We start from the raw sequence: 24,536 nt of genomic DNA, 5'->3' as shown, positions 1-24,536 counted from the left end.
AGTACCCATTTTTTCTGTCTGGTTCGAGTGTGTTGCCCGTTGATCCAGCAATGCTTTGCTTCAGCACAAATGCCCACAATCTCCGGAGAGTTCAGCTCAGGCCAGAAGTACATTACCTTGGCTGATCATCGCCAGGACCCTTTGAAACAATGTCATTTTGTATAACTTTAAATGCACCCACCTTTTTGCTCGGATATCTGGGTAGTCGGTAGTCATTTGCATTTCCCTAATCGTCTAATTGAGAATGAATTCATATTGTTAAGTCTACTTGATTGTTTTTCTAATTAAAAAGCCTTGATTAAAATATTTTCATTAAAAACACGCTGGCAAAGTTTCAAGTTATTTCAAAACATTTTATTCTTTGCTTTTCGGTTCCCAGTGCTGTCCCATCACTCTTTATGGTTCTAATTTTGACATCAAATCAAATTCAGGCAGACACATCTACCAGCCAAACACAGATGGAAGAGCCTTTTCAGTCACTGTTGATCTGGACCAGATCCTAAAGAGTCCCCACTTTAATAAGCTGGTCACCTGCCAGGGAAGGAAAGGTAACCAAAGCAACGAGAAAATGGGAGTACCTAGTAGAGGGACAACATATGTAAGATGAGAGAAAAGTTAAACAAAACAGAAAAGCACGATTATTTATTAAAAGTTTACCTTAGATGAAGATTAGGAGTTCTTTTCATTTATCTAATTAACAGAGAGCCAGGAGGGGTTTGATAAAATTGTGCTAAATTATTATAAGGGGGAAAAGTAACAAATTATAGTCTGCCTGGTATGAGTCTTCCTAGATTCTAAGATTTATAACCAAGTTAGAATAAAACTAAAAAATTTTGACTTGCCCTTTATTTGATTCAGCACCTAGATAGACAGTATATTTACTACTTAAATACCAGAGCATATGAACTTCAAATTCTATGTTAAAAGAGGAAAACAATACTCCTCCTCCAAATTAGAATATATCTTTTGCTCTCTAAATACGAATAGAATATATTCAATTTTTGCTTACTACACTAACGGCTAATTTCCAACTAGTTTTTAAAACTATAAGGTTAATTGTCATAAATTGTCAAAGAAGCTAAAATTAAATATATCGAACACTTTCATTCCACGGGACAGCAGTATTGTTTTTAAGGTTATTTCAAATCGAGTTTGCTGTGGTTGATCTTTTTAATCCAAAAACCTCAGACTCTTTTCTATTTGAAAATCCTCATCCTAAGACAGGAAACATTATCCTTTATGAACTGGTATAGGGCTCCAGCACCAAGCACACAGTTAAATGGCTTGGGCAAATAATAAGAACAAAACGGAATCTGTCCACCTTCTGGTTTTAGGAGTCTCCAGACAATAGAAGACACAACAATGAAAAAGCATGTGTCCCTGCATCTAAACACTAAACTGCTACATCTAAGTAATAAAGATACATTAACACAAGCCAAAGGACTTCACTCAGATGGGGAAACTCTGCCAATCAGTTGTATGGTGCGGTAAAATACAGGAGATACTTTTTTTCAGGATGTAAGTGAAAATGTAATTAGGTTTGTTCTAAGAATTGGTTAACGTTTTTCTCTTGCGCTGTGTTTTCTCCTAAACCTGTTCCTTTTTAATATGATCCCCTGGCTCGCATTAAATTGCAGATGTAAATTCAACAAGCAGCTACAATGGTTTTCAAAGGGGGTGGGAGGTATGGAATGTTTGCTTGTCTCACCAAGTTGAAACTTTTTCCTTTGATCATTGTCTCTGACCCCTGGAGAACATTACTATCTCCCTTTCTCACTTTATCTGTTTTCAAGCAGAAAAGAAAAAAAGTAAAACCAACCTCTTATTTGTATTCGCTTGATATAAGAACACTGACTAAGCAAAACTATAGAATATTTATAAATGTTTAAAAGAAAAATTACCTTCAGAGCCCGAGCATAACAATTGTTTTCATTCTTCATATCTTTCCATCTTCTTTCCCACAATTAGTTTTAAGCATAATATAAATGCCAGTTTATATTCTGCCTTTTTTATTTAAAATCATAAATATTTTCACAAATGTTCGCAGCTATAATTTCTACTTGTTGTCTAATAGTGACTTATTTCTGTACTAGATATTTTGGTTGCTTCCAATGTTTGACTGTTATAGATGGGGCTGCAATTCCTAGCTTCATGTTTATAGAACAGAAATGCTTAGCCAGAGACTGATGACCCTTTGGCAGGGTTGTCATCAGTAATTCTGTCTGTGTGTGTTGGGATGTTACACTGCAAGAACTTTAACGTCTGCTCAAAGATAAACTGAGGCCTATTAAAAGTGTTAAAGAGGGGCTTCCCTGGTGGCGCAGTGGTTAAGAATCCGCCTGCCAATGCAGGGAACAGGGGTTCGAGCCCTGGTCCGGGAAGATCCCACATGCTACGGAGCAACTAGGCCCGTGAGCCACAACTACTGAGCCTGCGCTCTAGAGCCCGCGAGCCACAACTACCGAGCCCATGCGCCACAACTACTGAAGCCCCTGCGCCCAGAGCCCGTGCTCCGCAATAGGAGAAGCCACCGCAATGAGAAGCCGGCGCACGTCAACAAAGAGTAGCCCTCGCTCACCGCAAGCAGAGAAAGCCCACGCGCAGCAACAAAGACCCAACACAGCCAAAAATAAATACATAAAATAAAAATTTTTAAAAAAGAAAAAAAAACCTAAGCTCCTTTCCCAGTTTGTCAAATTTCTCCACAATATGTTACTACCTGACTTATTATTCCTGTTTATTTCTCTATAATTGCCCCCAATTCTTCTACCCCAGGAAAGGAAATCAATGCACGAACTTTACATGGCCGGCTCCCTCCTCCTCTTGTTCACACCGTGCCTTCACTTCAGCTGCTCTTCATTCCTCTATGCCTGTTCCAAAACCGGTCCATCTTCCTGGCCCGGGTCCCGCTGCATCCTCCACAAAGCCCTCCAGATTATCACGGCCCAGTAACGGAACCGTCTTTGCCTAAATAAAGTATCACTTGCTGGTATAATTACTGCCTTGGATTCTACTTGTTATGGAATTATGTGTGGTTTGTCTAAAGAAACTACTAGCTCCTCTAAGACAGGCCCATGTTTATACTCCTTTGTATCTGGACTCTACCTGGGACAAAGGGTGGAGGGAGGAGCCTATAGTATACGCAAAATTCCCCGCAGCACTTTCCTCACACATTTTTCTCATTGTTACCATTTAATTAACATAGGACGCTTTCAAGTATCTTTTAGGAAAGGTGTAGCTACCATAAAATGAGGTGGCGAAGATAACTCGGGTTTTGTCTGTTGTTCTTTTAATGCCTCACTTGCCATTATTAAATTTAAAAAGCAAAACAGATAAGCTAATGTACATTAGCTATTGCAATAAAATAATTTTTAAAAAAGCACATGTGCTGTGTGCTTTATATGTTTTTTGTACCTTTTCGTTTTATATTTTCCTTGAGCAATAATATTCATCTCATGTATTTCACTTCCACTTATGGCTAATTACACTTCCTGGTTCCTATAATCCAAATAATGTTGCTAATATATTTTTTGTTTCCGATTCTCTGATAATTTTTAAAGAATTTTAGAGATTTTTATTGACCTAACAGCTCCTTGGTGTTCCACTTTAATAATAAATCCTCAGTTAGGGGCTTCATAAATGTCTAACTTCTTAGTTTTGTGATAGAATAGAAACTCCCAATCTAAAGGCTTTTAGTGTCATAATGGGAAAAACACACTGCATATCACTATTTACCTAGGGGCTACTAGGGGACCAAATCTCTGTTTTACAGTAAGAATTTTGGAGGAAGTTTTTATTGTATTAAAGGCTATAACGCACAAGATGCCGTAAGATTTCTTTCTGGTCTAGTTTTTTCCCAGAGTTGATGTTTGTAATCTATTATACATGAGTACCTATAAACTCCGTGAGAACAGGAGTCATATTTTCTTGTTCAGTGTTTTATCTTGTTCAGTGTCCAGCATGGAGCCCGGTCATGCTAGGTGTGCAGTGAATATTTGTTGAGTCGCTGTCAGGCATTGGTGGGTGAGAGCCAGGAGGAGAGAGGAACAGGAAGGGGTGTGTGATTATCTGAAGCACCAGCTACTTGCGTTTTACAGGAACCAATTACAAACTGTTTTGGCCATCACTATCTAGAATGTACTTCTATAATTGTGTGAACTTTGAAAGCCGAATATTATATGTAAAATGACAAATCTTGAGCCTAAGCACCTAACAATTAACTGTGCAGAGGAGAAAACTCTGTGTGTGTGTGTGTGTGTGTGTGTGTGTGTGTGTGTGTGTGTGTCTGGTGTTTTTCATCACTAGCCAGAGAGGACGATATTTGTTTAGTATGAAGAAGTTTTATGATGTGCAAACTTTGCCCAGAGAGCAGAGTTAAAACCATGAAAGAGAAGCACAGGGAGAGCTGACCTGCAAAAAAAAAAAAGAAAGAAAGAAAGGAAGAGGAATGTCGATGAGTTGAAGAGAAAGATGAAAGGGAGAGGGAGAGAGGGAGAACTGGTCAACCTGTCGAGGCTGGAGGAAGTTTACATGAGAAATTCCAAACAGTGGGAAGGCTGAAATGCTTTCTAAGTAATGTCTAATATTCAGCTTTAATCTCCATGCTTTCTGTGCCAGAAGCCTCCACATTCACCCCCAAGCCCTCCGTCATCTGCTACAACAACAAAACTGGCCTGACTTGGGGCTTGTACCCACATGGAAATGAAACATTGCATCCAGGAGGGCAGGGTCAAAAAATAAAACAAAGAATAAAGACAGAGGCCAAGTCCTATGGGCAGCGGGGAAAGACTGAAGAACAAAGAGCCTGGGAACCAGAGGGGCCTTGATATGAAACCTTCAGGACTTTGCAGAAAACTTGGGAAAGGCTTTTAACAAACTAAGATAGGGACTCTCTGCTTGTTTATTAATATCACGAAGGCAGCAAGGTGACGTCAAATGACATCTGGGTTCCATTTCTTTAGCCCTCAGCTCTGAGGGCCTCCAAGTGTCACACACAGAGCCATGACTTTAGAAATGGAAGGCCAGGGCTTCCCTGGTGGCGCAGTGGTTGAGAATCTGCCTGCCAATGCAGGGGACACGGGTTCGAGCCCTGGTCTGGGAAGATCCCACATGCCGCGGAGCAACTTGGCCCGTGAGCCACAATTACTGAGCCTGCGCGTCTGGAGCCTGTGCTCCGCAGCAAGAGAGGCCGCGATAGTGAGAGGCCCACGCACCGCGATGAAGAGTGGTCCCCACTTGCCGCAACTAGAGAAAGCCCTCACACAGACGCGAAGACCCAACACAGCCATAAATAAATAAAAGCTAAATAAATTAAAAAAAAAAAAGAAATGGAAGGCCAGCATCCCCTCATGCATATTATGAGGCTTGGACATTTAATACCAAAGTTTGTTTTGTCACCTCATGGAGTGTTTTGAAGTTCTGTGCAACTCTGAACAAATGTTTTCTGCTCCCTTTATATCCAGTTTGTTAGTGAATAAAATAGAAGGGCTTCTCCAGAGTCTTAGATCTCTCTATCATGATCCTCAGTGTATTTAGCATTGACAATGGGCCAGACACTGTTCAAATTACAAGTAACGAACCAAAAACAGTGCTTGCTTAAATCCAGAGCAATAGTTCCAAAATCTGGCTTCTTTCAGAATTATCAGGTAAGTTTTATAAAAAGAAAGATTCACTTTGTTATAAAGCAGAAACTAACACACCATTGTAAAGCAATTATATTCCAGTAAAGATGTTAAAAAAAAAAAAAAAGATTCCAAAGAACCCACTCTAGACCTACTATATCAATAATTTCCTTTTGATCTCTATATATTTTGATTTGTTAATAAGCAGGAGTGGATGGGTTGAGAGGAAAAAAAACAGACAAAATAGTAGAAGTAGAATAGGAAGAATGCCATGACCAGAGCTATGATTACAGCATGTCATCTGAAGATTGGCCAAGCTCAGGGAGGAATCTTCACAAAATCCTGCCCATTAACCATAATGAAATAGCACTTCACACTCGCTAGGATGGCATAATGAAAATGATGGAAAATAACAAGTGTTGACAAGGATATAGAGAAACTGGATCCATCAGACATTGCTGGTGGGAATGGAAAATGGTGCAGCCACTTTGGAAAACAGCATAGCAGCTCCTCAAAAAGTTAAACATAGAGTTACCATATGACCCAGCAATTCCACTCATAACATACACCTAAGATAATTAAAAACATATGTCCACGTGGAAATTTGTAAGTAAATGTTCATAGCAGCATTATTCATAAGCCAAAAAATAGAAACAACTCAAATGTCCATCAATTGATGAATCAGTAAACAAGGTGTCACATATCCATTCACAGGAATATTATTTGGCTATAAAAAGGAATGAAGGGCTTCCCTGGTGGCGCAGTGGTTGAGAGTCTGCCTGCCAATGCAGTGGACACAGGTTCGAGCCCTGGTCTGGGAAGATCCCACATGCCGTGGAGCAACTAGGCCCGTGAGCAACAATTACTGAGCCTGCGTGTCTGGAGCCTGTGCTCCGCAACAAGAGAGGCCGCGATAATGAGAGGCCCGCGCACCGCAATGAAGAGTGGCCCCCGCTTGCCACAACTAGAGAAAGCCCTCGCACAGAAACGAGGACCCAACACAGCCATAAATGGATAAATAAATTAATAAATCAATAAACCCAAAAGTTTAAAAAAAAAAAAAGGAATGAAGGCACAGCAAAGGAAATCATTAACAAAAATGAAAAGGCAGCCTAGTGAATGGGAGAAAATATTTGCATATTATATATGTGACAAGAGGTTAACATCAAAATATACAAAGAATTCATACAACTTAATAGCAAAAAAATAAACAATCCAATTTAAAATGGGCAGAGGATCTAAATAGACATTTTTCCAAAGAAGACATACAGATAAACAATAGGTACATGAAAAGATGCTCAACATCACTAATCATCAGGGAAATGCAAATCAAAACCACAATGAGAGAATGAGATATCACCTCACACCTGTTACGATGGCTAGTATCAAAAAGCAAGAAATAACAAGTGTTGACAGGGATGTGGAGAAAAGGGAACCATTGTGCACTATTGATGGGAATGTAAATTGGTGCAGCCATTGTGGAAGACAGTATGGAGGTTCCTCCAAAAATTAAAAATAGAACTACCATATGATCCAGCAATGCCATTGCTAGGTATTTATTCAAAGAAAATGAAAACACTAACTTGAAAAGATATATACACACCTACATTCATAGTAGCACTACTTATAATAGCCAATATATGACAGCAACCTAAGTGTCCATTGATGGATGATTGGATAAAGACAATGTGGCATACATACACACACACACACTCACTGGAATATTATTCAGCCTTAAAAAGAATAAAATCTTACCATTTGTGACAACATGGATGGACCTTGAGGGCATTATGCTAAATGTAATATGTCTGAGAGAGAAAGATAAATACTGTGTGATCTCACTTATATGTAGAATCTAAAAAACAAAACCAAAAATAAATTTAAAAAAAACAAGTTCACAGATACAGAGAACAGATTGGTGGTTGTCAGAAGAAGGCACTGGGGTGCAAAATGGGGGAAGGGAGTCAAAAGGTACAAACTTCCAGTTATAAAATAAATAAGTCATGGGGATGTAATATACAGCAGGGTGACTCTAGTTAATAATACTATATTGCATATATGAAAGTTGCTAAGTTAGTAAATCTTAAAAGATCTCTTCACAAGAAAAAGAAATTCTGTAACTATGTATGGGGATGAATGTTAACTAGATGTATTGTGGTGATAATTTCACAATATATACAAATAACAAATCATTATGTTGTACACCTAAAACTAATATAGTGTTGTATGTTAATTATACCTGAAAAAGGAATGATGGACTGAGACATGCCATAACATGAATGAACCTTGAAAACATTATGCCAAATGAAAGAGGGCAATCACCAAAGGCCACTTATTATGATTCCACTTATATGGAGTGTCCAGAACATATAGATAAAGAAAGGAGATGAGTGGCTGCCAGGCTTGAGGGGAAGATGGATGGGAATACGGGGTTTCTAGGGATATGGGGTTTCTTTGGGGGCTGATGAAAAGGTTCTGATATTAGACAGCAATGATTGCAGAACCTTGTGAATATACAAAAGCCACTGAATTGCTCATCTTAAAAGGGTGAATATTATGGCATGTGAACTATATCTCAATTCAAAATGTATATTTAAAAAATTTTAACTGTATCACAAAAGAATAGTTCTGCCTATTGCATTACAAGGAGGAAAAAATTAAATGGGGGAAAGAAGGTTTTTGAATTATGAACTCCTGAATTTTTTTTTTTTTAGATTCACCAATTATTAATATTTAGCTTTATTTGCTTTGGCATTCACTGTCTCTCCATATATACATGTTTTTTTCTCCTGAACCCCTTAAGGGTAAGGAGACATTGTGCCCTTTTCCCTGTAAATAGTGATTACTTCCTAAGAGCAACAACATTTTCTTACCAAACCACAGCACAGTGGTCTAAGTCAGAAATTTAACATTGATACTGTTGACTGATCTACCATCCATAGTCAAATTTTGCCACTTATTCCAGTAACATCCTTAATGGCTAACTTTTTCAGCCCAGGAACCAGTCTACAATCATGCGTTGCACTTAGTTCTCATGTCACTTTGGTCTAAATATGAAATAATTCTTCAGCCTCTTTTGAACTCCTGAATTTTAAGGGCAAGGATTTTATCTTATCCATCAGTGTGAGCCCAGGAGCTATTATGCTTCCTAGCCTGTATACTATACCCTCTGCACAAGTTAAGATGTTTCCCATTATCAGTTAAGGAAAATGCAAACTCATCTAAATAATGAGGACTTATTGGCCCATTTGACTGAAAAGTTCAGATTTAGACTTCAGGTAAGGCTTGATCATCAAGGATCCAATTTCCTTCTATATCTCAATTCTGCGCTTTGTACAACTTTGACCTCTGACCAGATTTCTTCTTCCTCCTAAGATGGCACCTGGTAGTTTCTAGAGCTACAAGCTTCCTCATTTAAGTCCCGGCAGCTTACTGAAAGTCCAGATGGTCTTTATCGGGCTGACTTAGGTCTTGCACCATAACAAAAGGAATCCCTGAATTCAGCAGGACAGTGCCAGAGAATAAAGGAAAGAAGCCCAGAGCAAGAAGCAAAGCTAAGTTCATTTTCTTGCTGAGAAGAAGAGAGCCTCTCACTCAGAAACCGACTAAAAGAAAAAGGGATAGACATGTAGGAATAAAGAGGCATTTATTCCATATTAGCAGGGATTCTAGGCTTTAAGTGCTGATTATTTTGAGGAGGGAGGGAGGCTGAAAATTCCTCCTTTTGGTGGATAATCTTTTTAAGTTTATGAGACAAAGTGCAGGCATGGTTTTCCAAGAGATCCCAAGTGAGACACTTGAGGCTCCATCCGGTTCTTGCAGCAGGCACTTTATGGGCAAGCATAGGGCTTGGCAATTATGTACTTTTTACAAAACAATGGTAAAATGGCATTTTTCACAGAACTAGAACAAAAAATTTCACAACTTGTATGGAAACACAAAAGACCCCGAATAGCCAAAGCAATCTTGAGAAAGAAAAACGGAGCTGGAGGAATCAGGCCCCCAGACTTCAGACTATACTACAAACCTGCACTAATCAAGACAGTATGGTACTGGCACAAAAACAGAAATATAGATCAGTGGAACAGGATACAAAGCCCAGAGATAAACCCACGCACATATGGTCACCTTACCTTTGATAAACGAGGCAAGAATACAGAATGGAGAAAAGACAGCCTCTTCAATAAGTGGTCCTGGGAAAACTGGACAGCTACATGTAAAAGAATGAAATTAGAACACTCCCTAACACCATACACAAAAATAAACTCAAAATGGATTAAAGACCTAAACGTAAGGCCAGACACTATCAAACTCTTAGAGGAAACATAGGCAGAACACTCTATGACATAAATCACAGCAAGATCCTTTTTGACCCACCTCCTAGAGAAATGGAAATAAAAACAAAAATAAACAAATGGGACCTAATGAAACTTAAAAGCTTTTGCACAGCAAAGGAAACCATAAACAAGACGAAAAGACAACCCTCGGAATGGGAGAAAATATTTGCAAACGAAGTAACTATCAAAGGATTAATCTCCAAAATTTACAAGCAGCTCATGCAGCTCAATATCAAAAAAACAAACAACCCATTCCAAAAATGGGCCAAAGACCTAAATAGACATTTCTCCAAAGAAGATACACAGATTGCCAACAAACACATGAAAGGATGCTCAACATCACTAATCATTAGAGAAAGGCAAATCAAAACTACAATGAGGTATCACCTCACATTGGTCAGAATGGCCATCATCAAAAAATCTACAAATAATAAATCCTGGAGAGGGTGTGGAGAAAAGGGAACCCTCTTGCACTGTTGGTGGGAATGTAAATTGATACTGCCACTATGGAGAACAGTATGGAGATTCCTTAAAAAATGAAAAATAGAACTAACATACGACCCAGCAATCCCACTACTGGGCATATACCCTGAGAAAACCATAATTCAAAAAGAGTCATGTACCACAATGTTCACTGCAGCTCTATTTATAATGGCCAGGACATGGAAGCAACCTAAGTGTCCATTGACAGATGAATGGATAAAGAAGATGTGGCACATATATACAATGGAATATTACTCAGCCATAAAAAGAAACGAAATTGAGTTATCTGCAGTGAGGTGGATGGACCGAGAGTCTGTCATACAGAGCGAAGTTAAGTCAGAAAGAGAAAAACAAATACCGTATGCTAACACATATATATGGAATCTAAAAAAAAAAAAAAAAATTGTTCTGAAGAACCTAGAGGCAGGACAGGAATAAAGACACAGATGTAGAGAATTGACTTGAGGACACAGGGAGGGGGAAGGGTAAGCTGGGACGAAGTGAGAGTGGCATGGACATATATACACTACCAAATGTAAAATAGATAGCTAGTGGGAAGCAGCTGCATAGCACAGGGAGATCAGCTCGGTGCTTTATGTCCCCCTAGAGGAGTGGGATAGGGAGGGTGGGAGGGAGATGCAAGAGGGAGGAGATATGGGGATATATGTATACATATAGCTGATTCACTTTGTTATACAGCAGAAACTAACACACCATTGTAAAGCAATTATACCCCAATAAAGATGGTAAAAAAAAAAAGAAACAATGGTAAGGAAATTCCCTGGTGGTCCAGTGGTAAGGACTCCGTGCTTTCACTGGTGAGGGCTCGGGTTCGATCTCTGGTGGGGGAATTAAGATCCCTTGGCCAAAACCAAACAAACAAACAAACAAAAATGGTAAGCACTTATTGTTTGAAACCAATGAGGGTCCATCCCTGGATGTTGGGTGGGGTCAATCCCACCAACATGAATGAAGAGACGATTGTTGAAGAGGAAATCAGGTGCCCTGTATTCTCTGAATTCACTCACTGAATGAATAAGAAAGACAACAAGACAGTAAGGATGACCTTGACAGCCGTGCACAAAGGAAAACAAGCACACAATGATAGGACTGGGGTTGTGTAGGGATCCCTAGACCTCTTGGAGATGGTTTTCTAGACAAGAGACAACCAAAAAATGTGCCAATGTTACCTTAAGTAATTTATCCACTCACGTCCCTCCCCACCCTCTCTACATTTACAAATTTGCAAGTTAAAAAAATTTATTGAAATGCTGTCAGGCAGTGAGATATTTCTTTATTTGCTAATGGGGGTAATTGGGAGTTTATTTTCATCGGATTCTTTGTGTTGGCAACAGCATAAGAAACACCAGAGCAAGAGACTTTCTGAAGGAAAACTGTGCAGAGTAAATTCCAAATGACTGAAAGTTCACCAACAAAAGGGGCATAAACAACCAACATTTTCTCTCCTCATTCTGTAAAGCTATCTCGCTTCCTGTTTCTAAAATTTTTCCAAATTTAAAACTGGTTTCTCAATCACTGAATTTTTTAAAGCACGTGGGCAAAAACATTGAGTTAAGAAGTGTGTTCTCAGATAGCAAGAGAAGGCCACTCAGCAAACTTCGGGATACACATTTCAGAGTCAAAGAGAACATAGCCTGTCTCTGCTGTCCATTGGCTATGTGACCTGGAACACACTGCTTAAACTCTCTGTCTTGTCCCCTTAAAATAACTGGGACAATATCTCCCTAATAGGGTTGCACTGGAGACCAATGGAAATAATGCCCATAAACCACTTAGCCCAGTGCCTAGAAAAATCACTCAATATTTGCTATGTTATAATGATCATAATTCATGGGAAATCTGTTCCAAACACCTGAAATGCAACTATTTACTTAAATGTTATTTAATATCCCTCATGTGACTCTAAAATGTAGACATCTGAGAAATGAGGTAGCGCTTTCCTCATCCATCAGATGCAAAAACTGAGGATAGAAGACAACATACCAATAAATCTGCAGCAAAATCAAAATCTCCTCCTATCAGTCATCTATACAAGTGAAAACGGCCAATGCACAGAGACATTAACTCTCAGAACCAGAAGAGGATGCATTGACTAACCCCCTTGTTTATCTGATAGAACTACCCAGGCCTAGGCAGTCAAGAAGGGCAAAAATCAGGCCAAATAACTATTTAATGATCTAGTTAATTAAAATAGATCTCATGGCCTCCTCATAAAAGTAATAACAAGCTCATATATATATATATATATATATATATATATATATATATATATATATATATATACATGAATATATATGTATACATATATGTGATATTTCCAGGTATTGTTCTAAGTACTTTCCATATATTGATTCATTTTCATATAGTGACTCTTTCCATATATTGGCTCAATACATGACTTTCCATATATTGACCCCATCTATTGACTCGTGGTCTTCACGACAGCTCTGACAGACGGGGACACCATGGAACTCAGCAGTGGAGCGACCACCAGGGGCAAGGTTGGGATGCAAACCCTGGCCACGTGCCTCAGTGTCTGCGTCCTACCATTACACTCTATGTCCTACACAGCCCAATATGTCCTGCAGCCATATTTAAATTTTAAATTAACCTAATTATGCCAAGGGGGAGGGAGTGGGGAGAGGGAGGGATGGATTGGGAGTTTGGAATTAGCAGATACAAACTATTATATATATAATGGATAAACAACAAGGTCCTACTGTATACCACCGGGAACTATATTCAATAACCTCTGATACACTATAATGGAAAAGAACATGAAAAAGAATATATTTATATGTATAACTGAATCACTGTGCTGTATAGCAGAAATTAACACAACATGTAAATCACCTATACTTCAATAAAATAAATTTTTTTTAAATAAATTAATTAATTAACCTAATTAAAATTAAATAATATTACAAATTCAGTTCTTCAACGGGACTAGCCACAGTTCAAGTGCTCAATAGCCACACGTAGCCCATGGCTTCCACTGGGCAGAGCTGATGGAGAACATTTCCATCATCACAGATACGTCTCTTACAGCCCTGTGCTCCTGACCATGACACATCACTGCGTCGTGGACTCCAGCAGTCCGTCCGCTCTACCCACCCATCTTAATGGTTACACTTGAATTCAAAACATATTTAGGTTATCTCATTCTCTTATTGAGAAAACAGCTTACTCAGAGCCTATATTTTACACAGCTACTCAATAGAACACATCAAAGGGTGCAAAGCAACCTTCTGAGACAATGATTTTGCATCCATGTAATCCAAAAATTAGCTCAGATAGGAGTCAAGAAAAACAAATCACATGCAGAGGGTGAGGTGGAGCGCCGTTGGTGCGAATCTTGCAGTGGAATCAAATTGCACCATGTCTGTGATTGTCTATTCCTAACCAAAGTCAAGAGCTCCCAAAGTAACAGAAATGACTGATGACCATCAGTTGTTTTCCATCAACATCTTTTCTCTCTACTCTTCTTTCCTTCTCTCATTCTCCTACTTCATTTCTGCTTTTCTTCTAACTCCCTCTGATAGTGCCACAGCCTTTTCAGGATCCAAGTCTTTCACAATTTATTATGAGAATGAGGGACCACTCCTCCTTCTCTTTCTCCACCTCCTTTTCTTGCTTTTCACTGAGAGCAGCTGCCATAACAGCGAAGCTATTATATGCCAGAGTGCTGTGCGATGCGCCTTATTCTATTATACACCAGAGCGCTGTGCGATGCGCCTTATTCTATTATCTCACTTAACCTCAGAACAGCCTCAGCTGGTAGGATTACAAAACCTATTTACAGAGAGAAAACGAAGGCGTAACCTACCCAGGTCACATAATAAGAGGTGAAGTCTGGATGTGGATCCAGGTCTGCATGCCTCCAAGGATTGTGCTCTTTATTGATGTAGTAGGCCGTCCTCAGCATCCTCAAAACAGGATCACCTGGAATAGTGGAAAGAGCTTTTTACTAAGGGAATAAAAAAATCTTGGTTTTCATCCTCTTCCAGAATAAATTCAACTGTTATCTTGGGGAAATTATTTAATGTCTCTGGATTTCAGTTTCTTATTTGTCAGATAAGGAGCTGAGGGAGAGGACTTTTGAAGCCCCTTCCAGCTCAAAACTAGAATTCTATTCTACCGACATAAGTATATTTTAATTGTTCTCCTAAGTATATGACTTTTACCTCATTTTAACTGATGACAACTAGTATTTACTGGTTGTCACTATGCGCCAGGCATTTTACACACAGTATCTCATTTCATCTTTATCACAACCTTGGGAGGTAATTTCATTGTGGATTAAATTAATTTCATGGTGCAGAAATTGAGACTCAGGGCAGCTAAGTAACTTGCCCCAACTATGAAGGATGGAGGCTGAACCCAAACTCAAGGCATCCGGCTCTGTACTCAAAGGCTGCACTGACTCCCAGTTGTACCCACAAGTCCTCCCCTGGCCATATGCTAGACTTTTCACAGCACACAGATATCTAGCAGTAGAGAGTAATAGTACAGAAATATATTAACTCTCCAGAAAAAATTCAGAACAGAGGAAAAACCAAGCAAACATATTTTGATGACAAGCTTCTTACCAGTCTGTGATGCAGAAAGCATATTCAACTTTTACCTGCCTCATTCCACCTACAGAATAAACTTTCATTTGTGAATGAAGCTGAGTTCCATGGAATCTTCAAAAAAATCATATGATGAACACTGACTGTAGTAGCTCCATTAAGCTTAAAATCCCATATAGTTTTTTAAAATTGGCATTTCTCCCTACACGTTTAATCATAATCTTTTTTAAGTGTGGGTAAATCCTGGCTCAATAATACTATCGACAAATGAACCTTTAGCACTTTAACTGCCTAAAGTGGATGGACACTAAAAGCCTCATACGGGATCTGAGCCCCTCCCATGTTTGGCAAAAAATAGTGGTTGATAAGGGCAATTAAGACATTTCTGGAACCATCGCTCAACATTCTCTTGGGACTAGGATCTCTCCTCACGTAAGTATGTAAGGCTATAAACTGTTTTCTTTTTAGCTTAATCAAATGTGTCATAGGAAAATCCCTCTTGTGGAGCAAATATATGGATAGATTTGTGACGAAGCAAATCCAGTAATATTTTAATTATGGAATCTAGGTGGTGGCAATATGGATACTTACTGTACAGCTCTTTCAGCTTTTATATTTGAAAGTTTTACAATAAAATGTTGGGAGAAAAGTTCCTCTTATAAAATATGTATTGTATATTCTACAAATACTTATTGACTCCCTACTATATACCAGGCACTGGTGTATGCTAAACAAGGAGCTTAGGGTTTAATGCAACAGTCATGCAGCACTGGCTTAGGCTAGATTTGGAGCCCAAAGCCGAGGACCAGATATTCTTTCAGTTGAAACAGGAAAACCCCCATGGCCTACCCAGCCTGAGAAGGCCCCAGTTATGTGCTTGCTGACAGTGACCCAATCAAAGACTGTCACATACATTCGCAAGTCAATCAGAAAACTCCTGGCCCACAACCCACTCCCACCACCTCCATACCACTTCCCAAAATCCCACCCTAAGGGGAAATCCCTCCCAAATTGGACATGGACCAAAAGCTGTTGCAATTTCCTCCTTTCACTCTATAAAACTATCCTTTCAAATCCCTTTGTGTCTCTAGCAGAAGGAGTGAGATAATAGCTGACTCCCTCACTACAGGAAACTCTGAATAAACAGACTCTGATGAAGTCTACAGGTGGTCTTCAACCATCTGATTGTCCTCAACTACCATCATCGATATGCTTCGTTAAAATCAGTTGTGACAACCCTCTAAAAACACACAGGGCACCTGTATTTGTTTCCCCTTGTGTTTCCACTCTCCTTGGATTGCAGTCTGCTGTTAAGAGAGATGGTGATACAGTTACAGGTCGCTTGCCCAGAGTGGCACATAACCCAAGGTACCTCCTTGAGAGCCTGTTATTTGAGAAGGTCATCTGCCTCTTGGGGAAACTTGTTGAAAATAGCTGAGTATTCATCAGTGTGCTCCTAAATGCTTTGCCCTCCCCAAAATAAAGGATAAGAAAGTGTCAACACTGATGGCTGCCTGTGGGCTGCATATTTACTTTGTGAAACAGTGGCCTGAATAATCATGACTGAGTCACTCTAGGAGACTCAATAAAAAGCATGGCATTGGTCCTCATGTTTGGATTCAATATCTCCCATCCCATCTGACCAAACACTCAAATAACTCACTCCTGATGTCTCTTCTCATGATTTCAAACCAAAGTGATTAAGCTCTCCTCCTTGAAATGCTCATAGTTATAAGCCCTGGAAAGAAGGAATAAAGGAAAGGAAGACAGGGAGGGAGGGAGGGAGGAAGGAAAGAGGAAGAAGATAACCCTGTTTTTTACCATCTCTCCGAACATGGAGAGGAATATGATCAAAGTTCCTTGCAAGGATATACCCTCAACATTTTAATTTTAAAGATGCCAGTCACAGGGCAAATAACACCATTCATTTCTTTCTGTTTTATACTGCATCACATTTTTTTCAGAATTGTTGCTGTGCTTCATATATAGTTCCCCTCCAAATTTTCTGACAGAGACTTACTATCGCTCACTTCTGAATCAACAAAGCCTAACGCAAAAGGGAAGACCTAGCAGTGTAATACCCAGTCAGTGCAATAGTCCTTTTTGTCATTTTATCCAATAGGATTTTGGAGTTTCACTGTTAGTATGATATTTTGAAATCTGATAGGAGATATCCACCTAATACAATCAACACCCTTCTGACACGCTCTTCAGAACTGGCTGACTTGTGAAATGATGTGTGTGTGTCTGTAGATGTCTTCACAAAGAATTAGGTGAGGTCCTCTGAGATTCCTACAGGTGGGAAATTAGAAAAGTGACTTCTAGAGTCTTCTAAAAAGGTTTCTATTAGTATAATGTTCTGATTAGCATCGTGGTTGCAAAGGGCTAACCCCATGATTCCATCGGCTTGGAACGCCTGTCACACTTTAGGTTCCTAGGGAAAGATCCCTGCTCATGATGCAGTCAGACTGTGCATGCAGCAGCCCCCTGGCTCTGTTTGAATACACTGTGGACCTACTGCCTGACACCGTCAGCAGTGTCCCCACAGACCCAGCTGGCCAGCCAGGTCAGCACAGCACAAAGGGAGCCACCTCGTGACTCAGAAACTGCTCCTCAGCCTTTAGCTCTGATCCTCTGCAGGTCGGGCGGGGTTGAGGGGGCCCTGGTTCCAAGGGGAGGCCAGGTGCCCAGGCACCATACAGGGGGCACAGACGTGACCAGATGAGGTCCAGACCCATCTGACAACTGAATGAATTTGCCCCTCCAAGATTCACTTTATCATCCAAATGAACTTTCACTCCCTCACCAAAATTGGGAATATATGAAAAACGACACACGTAAAACTAGAAAACAAACTTCCACTCTGCACAAAAGTAAACACGCATAGGAAGGCTACTATTGCTTACTTGAAAAAGAAAAGAAAATGGTAGATTCATTTTTGACATCTAATCCTTTTGACTTACATTAGCTACGGCAATAGATATTGAGAATAATGACCAGCGAATGAAACACAGGTACCATAACCTGCCTGACTCTGATGGGTGTGGTGTCCACTGTGAGTTGCTGAGGCAATATCACTTCCCTGTTTCATCCTCATTTAGAGAACTTCAATTCTGACAGGAATGGCACGGGGCCCAGAGAACAAAACAGGCATCAGACCCTACTGCAGCTAAAGGTCACTGTGGGACACGGTTCAGGGCAAGAAGATGTACATTTACTGGGGTTTCTGGAAATGTTCCAAGTCCTGATCTAGCCACTTATTCTTCCTTATTCATCTTTCTTCTTTGTTTCTGGAATGCTAACATAATTCTTAGATGCTCAGCCATTATGCATGAAGGACAGTGAAGTAAAAGGGTGAAATGAGCCCGGCCCTAGAACAGCTGCACTGGACCCTGAAATGACCACCTCCATACTTTTTGCAAGAAAAATGAAACTCCTTGTTTGTTTAAGCAGTATCAAAGTTCCTGCCCCTCTCAGCTAAATCTATCCCAAGTAAAGAGTGTGGATCAAGAAACACCAACATTTCCCAAAATTCTTTGGGTTTTATTCACATCAAGTGGTTCTCTTCGTTTTCAGATCAAGGAGATCACCTTCAGAAAGATGTGCTCGTTGTCTCCAACCTGACCTCACTAGGAGGAAGACAGGTTTGGGGTCCTGGCATTTTGGCAATTAAGGTAAAACTAAAGGATAGTCAAACTCCATCACACTCCTCTTCCAAGGTGAGCTACTGAAGTCAATATTTTATTGAATACAATAAAAACAAAGAGAAATGTCCAGGATAATGATGCCAGTGTACGTTTCCTACATTCCTATCGATGGGAAACTACTCTAGAATTAACACATAGAGTTGATTGTATTGTATACTGCCTAACGACAAGGTCATCCCGTGCATTCTCCGACTAGGGCAGACAAAATACAAATTTCAATGTAAAAGTATGGAATTCTGAGAAACAATGATTTAAAAGGAGAGATCCATGAATTTCAGATGAAATCCAGCTGTCAATGGACATATATCAAACATGTTTTGGACAGAAAACTTATTGTCCTGGCACCTTTGGTCATTCGGAGCCTAGAAATGAAATTGTTCACGCCTAGTTCCTAGATTTCAAACTGCTACCCCTTTAATTGTTCATCCTCATTTATAAAATCAGTAGGATTAATGGTCATCTGTCTCCTTCCAAGGCAGTTATGAGAAACAGATCAATGCCAGTACAACTTTCCCCCTCAATTCTTCAGCTTGCACAGTTTTGTGGTGCTTTACTAGGTAAACTTCAAAGCGATTTAAATGGACCTGTTCCATCCACTCATGTACAGGAGCTGATTACCTTTCAAAAACAGTGTAACAAAGTTCGGAACCCCATTCTTCCACGCTCGATGGGAAGTGTCAACTGCCTCGGCGGTAAGTTTGTCAGAGTCCATTTCCAAGAGTGAGGGAGGCTGTTGGCAGACACTGCTGTCTGTAAATGGAGTGGAAGGGAAAGAAAGAAAAGCAGCTTGTTAGTTGCAACAAACACTTTGGTTGGCAATTCCTCATCCTTTCTCCTTGCCCACCTCCTAATGTAGATGCTAAAAAAGCGAGATCCTTCCTTTTCTAGCCACTTTTGTAGCTCAGAGAGGCCATGAGACCCCCTTCTGCCCAAAGAGATGTAAGGTAGAGGGACTTCTGGGAAAGACTTTTGTTCCTGGATAAAAGGAAACAGGTATGTGAGAAGAGCTGCCTCTTGCCACCTTGACAGCTCTCCTCCTTCTGCACTCACACTCGGCCGCATAAAGACTTGCTGTCTGTATGTGTGGCAACCACCTGGTGACCATGAAGCCTGACACCTAAGGATAAAAACTAAACAGGCTACAGATGTTGAAGCATAAGGAAAGAAAGAACATGGGACCCCCATGATACTAAGTCACAAACCAATCTGGAAACACCTCCCTCTAAATATCTTATTAAGTTTGCAATAAATGTCCTTTTTTAACAGGACACCTAGAAGAACAATACCGACTCAGATTCAGCATTGGGACCTACAAAATTATAGGGGTTCTAAAAATATAACACAAAGATAACTCAAGAACTGGCAACAGTTACGGTCGAATCCATGAATAATCAATTTAAACAGCTTGTTAGTTCATGGAAATATTTACCTGGCAGAGTAAGAACCAGCTGGAACAATTCCAGGGTTCCTGAGCCTCCAGGGCAATTTAGAATGAGTGCCAGACTTCTTTGGAAGGAATTTCACCACTCCCTCTTCATTGAGAACGTGCTTATTTACCCTACAGGCACAGGTATAAAGATCAAGGAAATAATGAGAATCATTTCTTATATTTATATAGCAAATTATCTCTTGATAATTTTGTTTTAATAATAATTAATCTTTGCAATATCCTTGTGGCGGGGAGAAGGGATAAAGAATAATTACTGCCATTTTAGAGGGAAAAGATACAAAGAACAGGAAATTAAGTGATCACCTATACATCACAGTCAACATGTAGCCCCACGTAAAAACAGCCAGTAAACCAGCAGAGATTAGATTCTAGTTATCTTAAATCCGAGTCTAGCCTCTGTCCCTCAGGCACTCTTTCCTGATGACAGCAGTTGATCCAAATGAATCACTCAGTTCCTTACACCTCCCAGAAACTAGGACAGGGTTCAGAGGGAACACAGACAAAAAGGCAAGTCAAACCAGCTCATTGAAATCATTGTAATTAAGACACCATAGTCATTTTTTGTCTCCTAACCATTTGCAATAAAAAAAAGAAAAAAACAATATAAGGAAAGCACCGATACAAAGGAATGCTTAAAAGTCAGAGATATTTGCAAATAATGTCTACCAGATAAGCAACAATAGAGCAACTAGCAGTAGCAGAGAGGGAAGAGATAGTTTAGATATATATTAAGTACTATTTGAGAGGTAACTGAGGTTAAGTGAGCATTTTGTTTTCATGTGTTTTTTTTTTTTTTTTTTTTTTTTAGAATTTCACTTTTATTTATTTATTTATTTATTTATTTTGGCTGTGTTGGGTCTTCGTTTCTGTGCGAGGGCTTTCTCTAGTTGAGGCAAGTGGGGGCCACTCTTCATTGCGGTGCGCGGGCCTCTCACTATCGCGGCCTCTCCTATTGTGGAGCACAGGCTCCAGACGCGCAGGCTCAGTAGTTGTGGCTCACGGGCTTAGTTGCTCCGCGGCATGTGGGATCTTCCCAGACCAGGGCTCGAACCCGTGTCCCCTGCATTGGCAGGCAGATTCTCAACCACTGCGCCACCAGGGAAGCCTGTTTTCATGTGTTAATAAGGCATGCCACAACTCTTTCAAAATAATGTGAGGTGGCTGGGAATAAAGTCTACATGAACCATAGGGCCTTTAGAATATCAATAGTACTGCCTGAGTGCAAACCCTTGCCTTGTCACATACTAGCCACGTGATTTAACTGCTCACTGCCTTAAGCTAACTGATAGGGTTTACTGTGGGAGCAGTAATAGCACCAACCTCAAAGCATTCTTACCTCATCTAAGTTAATTTATCTGAGGAAGCTCAGAGAACACCAAGCAGGATAAATGCCCAAAAAACTACACCTAGGTATATCATTTTCAAATTACAGAAAATCACAGATTAAGGAAAACCACGGAAGTCCTGAAAGCAGCCAGAAGGAAAAACACCTCACCTACAGGGAAACAAAGATAAGAAAAGATAAGAGCTTCCCACAAAGCATTAAAAAAAAAAGAAAGAAAGAAAAGAAAAGAAAAGAAACACATCTGGAAAGTCTCTCTTGTCATGTTACTTAACATATTCACGTGTTCTGGGGATTAGGACCTGAACATCTTTGGGGCATCTACCTATCACACTCACTACTCCCCATCCCAATTCCAAAGTCTTTTTAAAATTATTTTACGAGTGTATACTATTATTTCTGAATTTCTTGTTTGAGCCTTAACATTAAGATAAAGATTTAACTCTTTTATGTGCCCACACATTCACATACATACACCCTCCTCCCTTCCCCATTCTACAAATTTCCCAATGAGTTAACCAAATAGTCTATCCAATTTTTGGTTAAATCATTATCCAGGTGTTTACATTATTATAAGCATGTAAATATTTTTATAACTAAAATAGATATTATGCTATGATTATTTTTTCTTTCTTACATATATGCCATTTCTTTCATTCACTTAATTTTCTATGTATCAATCATCTTTGAGGTTCTCATCAAAATTGGAAATCATTTCTCAGTACATTCAAACACAGCAGAAAATCTAGTAATTTTTTTTCTTTTCTTGAAAATACCTCTCCTTGGCCTTATGCCCTTTCATTTAGATTGACTGTTCTCGAATCTATTATAGCTAATGACCTGGAGATATTCTTTTGGTATCACTTCCAAGATTCCCTTCACATTTCTCCTATGTTGATGATTAACTGTCTTCTTTACTCCCTCTTTTTGTTAGAGCACATGCTCCAGTAGCTCTCTGAGAAAAGGTGCATGATTTTGCTTAGCTTGCATGTCTTAAAATAGTTTATTCTACCCTCATATTTGTTTAGTGTTTAGGCTCTATATAGTACACTGGGTTGTAAATCTTCCTCCCTGTCTCCAAAATGACATTGAGATTTGAGAGACAATCATGTGGAGAGTGGTCTATATGGCATCTTGTAGTTATGGAGTAACAGAGAAGGACAGTTGTGAAGGAGTTACCCAGAATGACACCTCCACCACAGCATGCTCTCAAGAAGATCAGTTTTAGAAAACAACAGACATAGTACTTGACAATCTGGGAAATGACTCCCTGAAATACCTATGCCTCCATATTTTAAAATAATTTTCATGTACTTAACCTCTAGACTTTTATATACTTAACCCCATTTGAGGACTACTGCTTTAAAGAATTAACTCTTTCTGGAAATGTGGGACCCAAAACGTAGAGAGAAATAAAAACCCTAGCTTTCTTACTCTCTCCTTATTTTTTACTTTTCACCCTTTATTTACTTTTTATAGAAACAAAGAGCTTTAGCTATTTCTTTCTCCTGTGACACCTCCTCTTTCCACCTAATAGAACAGTAGGAAAAGTGGTTCAATGGCCTCTTTGTGATTCTGATGTTCAATAACCTAAATTTCTCTAGATCCTAGAATACTCAAATATAATCATCAATGATTACAATTTTCCTTTATTTTTCATTTTAAAATTTATATTGGAAACATATATGGTCCTGTTTGCAAGATATGAAAAATTTAAGATTTATATGTACATTATAGATAGAAAAGATTCATGATATTTAAGGATTTTAAGATAAAGATGATTTTAAGGATTCAAGATAATGAAGAAAAGAAAGACTTCAATAATTTTCTAATCACCCTTCTCTTTATTGTGAACAATTTTGGCCTACATGCCTACTAAAGAAAATTATTAATTTTAGTAAAATTTTAATGAAAGTCATCATGTCCTAGATGCTGGATAGTATGGCAATGTTATAACCTTAATTTCTGGGTTTTTATAATCTCTTTGTGGAGCCCAGACAGTTATACAGTGAACAGTTAAGCAGTCTATGATTAATTGCTAAAATGAGAGCTATGAACATATAATATCTGATTCAGTATGATGTAAGACCTAGACTATTAAGAAATTTGCTCCAGAACTTTATCCTGTAATTTATTTAGATGAAAAATAAAATTTACTAAGCTGTAAATTGCTGAGAAATGTAACTGAAAAATTTATACTAAAATTCTAACAGATTACCTTAATGTATATTCAACCTCTGGGTCTAAGCATATTCATATCTACCACAAGCTCTGAATAGGAACAAACATTATGATACTAAAACTGAATTTTTAGCCTAAGGCTAACATGGAAATGAAAACTGAAAAACATAAGTACAGTACATTTATTTCTTCTACCCAGAGTTTTACTAAGAGTTTTGAGTTATTTGAACATTTAGACCTCTTACACTTCAACTTCCTCTGAAAACAATAGAAATATATTCCCACCCTGTTACAGTTTTATCACCCAGTTCCTATAGAGAAATCCTTTCAACTGAAGCAGTTTAACAAAAAGGTTAAATCCAAGATGCTATCAATTAATGATGAAGGTTAGCAATTTAGTAGTTGATAAATGTTACATATTTAACGTACTTAGATGAACTCTTTCATGCCCTTGAGCTAATAACTCATATTAATTAAATTATTAATTTAGTTAAATGCAGAATTAACATTTAATCTTCTCATCCCACGGCAAATGCACATAGCTTGAAAAGCCACAAATGACTAGAAATAATATAAACGTGTAGGTATTTCAATATGTAAAGAAGAAAAAAAAATCAATATCTGGTTCAAATTGTTCTAAAAACTCAAGTTCAGACTTCCCTTTCTAGTTGGCATTTGCCAAATTTCTGGATTCCACCAATTGTCTTTAAGTTCTAAACAGTGAAAAACTACTTCCTCAGAAGCAGACCAAAAAAAGAAAGAAAATGAAATCACTTTTAAAGCAATCAAAACCAACCATCAACCATCATTACTGGGGAAATAA

General features: G+C 38.9%; 1 long non-coding RNA gene across 1 annotated transcript in view; it reads right to left on the bottom strand.

Annotated features, from left to right (window-relative positions):
* Positions 1 to 20,290, bottom strand: part of LOC137776538 (uncharacterized) — a 70,985-nt gene extending 50,695 nt beyond the window's left edge. Inside the window, exons 1-3 of the long non-coding RNA XR_011076250.1 lie at positions 20,170 to 20,290; positions 19,359 to 19,490; positions 14,289 to 14,404 (exon numbers count right to left, since the gene is read on the bottom strand). This is a non-coding gene — a long non-coding RNA (uncharacterized lncRNA). The remainder of the gene's footprint in view (positions 1 to 14,288; positions 14,405 to 19,358; positions 19,491 to 20,169) is intronic.
* Between the last annotated feature and the right edge of the window lie 4,246 nt (positions 20,291 to 24,536).

Source organism: Eschrichtius robustus, chromosome 14 (genome assembly GCF_028021215.1).
Source record: "Eschrichtius robustus isolate mEscRob2 chromosome 14, mEscRob2.pri, whole genome shotgun sequence".
In the NCBI taxonomy this organism is placed as follows: Eukaryota; Metazoa; Chordata; class Mammalia; order Artiodactyla; family Eschrichtiidae; genus Eschrichtius; species Eschrichtius robustus.
This window is presented reverse-complemented; position numbering and strand designations above follow the sequence as displayed.